We start from the raw sequence: 2,263 nt of genomic DNA on the forward strand, positions 1-2,263 counted from the left end.
TGACGGGTTCGATTCGGTCAGGGAATGCTGTTCACCTTCCAGCGGTGTGAGTGTGAAGTCAAGCTCTGCTTGCTGATTCCGCGAGGAAACCCAGTCCAAAAAACAGAATGAGGCATGAGGCACTTGATAAAAAAAATGACCTCCCTTAGAGGCAGTCGAGACCAGGGACCCTGGGATTACCAAGCACCTCAACCTACAGTCCTCCAGCTCTACCAGCTGAGCGCTTCTCCAGAAGGCCGCTTTGAGTGCCGAGATAGAACCTCCAACCTGTCAGAGTTCTGTAGCTCTACTGCTGTCAAGAAATCGCTTCTGGTGCAGGAGGCTTGCTGGCTTTTTTGAGGAGGGGAAGCAAGCTTAGACCCACCTTCCCATGCCGAGTCGAGCCGGGCGCCTGGAGTGAAAACCAGGAATCCTAACAGCTAGACCATATGGGAACTGGCCTCTGGGCCACATTCAGTACATGTGGCATACGTCGGGGCCAGGGTTTTAGAAGGCGTATTGCTTTTGGTGTGTGACCTTAACAATGTGATTATATTTTAGCAAAACAAGAATTATCCGAATGCATCAAGTTTGCTGAGTTAAACCCTGTTGCATGCATTCAAAATATCTGTTGTTTGACTTGCTTAGGGAGTTCGGGGCTTTTTTTTTTTTTTTAGGCAGATTCCCTGTAGTTTGCTGAACAGATACCTCAGAACTGGTAATTAAAAGTCTTGTCCAGGTGAAAATACTGAACGCCATGTGCATTTGAAAAGCACTTCCTCCATTCCAGGTAGCGAATAGTAATAAGAGCTACAAAATACTTAGGCCAATAAAATACATAGCATTACACCTTCAGAAATTAGTAAAAAATGATTACAGAGTAGCGATGAAGAGTCTATTCCAGAATGCTCACCGCCAGGTCTGAGTTTATTTTCATTAAAAGACCGTGTTGAGCGGTTAGCTGCCGCAGGCGAATAGCAATCACAAAAGCATGCTGCCTCTCCCTAGACTTTGGAATGTGGTATGCAACACTCGGGCTTTTGTGGAATAAAAAGAAGCATGCCTGGAGATTTGCCTTTTGTTCTGGACTTTGCAAGAAAAAAATAGAAAAGAAAAACACAACAGCGAGAAAAGCAATACAGAAAAACTTTTCAACCACAGAGCAGGCCAGCCAGGAGTCAGACCTGGGTACTTCTGATCCGTAATCAGATGGCGGTGCCGATCGCCACTGGCCCACCGGTGAAAGCGACGCGGGTCCACCTCTACACACTTGTTGGTATTGACGTGACAGGAGCCAGAACTTGCTTTCTGCTTATTCTCATGATGTTATCAGAAACGCAGCTGACCAATATTCCTTCCTGGTGGTCTAGTGGTTAGGATTGGCTCTCACCCGCCGCGGCCCGGGTTCGATTCCGGTCAGGGGGAAAGCTGTTTTTGCCTTTTCCCGCGGTGGTTTTGAAGTCAAGCTCTGCTTGCAGTTCGCGGGAAACCCAGTCCAAAAAAACAGAATGGGGTGGGCCTTTAAAAAAAAAATGACCTCCCCTTGAGGGTCGAAACCCGCGACCTGGGGTTACCAACACCTCACCTACGTCCTCCGCTCTACCAGCTGAGCTATCGAAGGCACGGAGTGCCAGGACAGAACCTCAACCTATCGGGGTTCTGTAGCTCTACTGCTATCCAAAAATCACTTCTGGTGCAGGAAGGCTTGCTGGCTTTTTGAGGAGGGAAGCAAAAACGAACCCACCTTCCCATACCGGGAGTCGAACCCGGGCCGCCTGGGTGAAAACCAGGAATCCTAACCGCTAGACCATATGGGAACTGGCCCACTAGGACTGGCCCAGCTTCTGGGCCACATTCAGTACATGTGGTAATGTCGGGGCGGGGTTTTGTAGTGACGGGATTGCTTTTGGTGTGTGACTTTAACAATGTGATTATATTTTAGCAACAAGAGTATCGAATGCATGGTTTGCTGAGTTAAAACCCCGTTGCATGCATTCAAAATATCTGTTGTTTGACTTGCCAGGGGGTTCAGTTTTTTTTTTTTTTTTTTTTTTGGGCAGATTCCTGTGGTTGCTGAACAGATACCTCGAACTGGTAATTTAAAGTCTTGTCCAGGTGAAAATACTAACGTCATGCATTTGAAAACAAGCATGGCAACCGTTATCTAGAGGAAAAACCAGCCTATCCTCATTCTGTCAAGGTACAAAAATGACAAGTTGTGAGATTAACAATGAAAGTGAGACAAATTTTTTAATCGGATAAGTTGCTGATTGTCCTTCGTTCA

General features: G+C 46.8%; 1 non-coding gene across 1 annotated transcript; it reads right to left on the bottom strand.

Annotated features, from left to right (window-relative positions):
* Window positions 1-1,724: 1,724 nt before the first annotated feature.
* Window positions 1,725-1,796, bottom strand: trnae-uuc. Its single transcript has one exon. It is a non-coding gene; the product is annotated as a tRNA-Glu (tRNA).
* Window positions 1,797-2,263: the final 467 nt, after the last annotated feature.

The sequence above is a fragment of the Cyprinus carpio genome, unplaced genomic scaffold, assembly GCF_018340385.1.
Source record: "Cyprinus carpio isolate SPL01 unplaced genomic scaffold, ASM1834038v1 S000001971, whole genome shotgun sequence".
Taxonomy (NCBI): domain Eukaryota; kingdom Metazoa; phylum Chordata; class Actinopteri; order Cypriniformes; family Cyprinidae; genus Cyprinus; species Cyprinus carpio.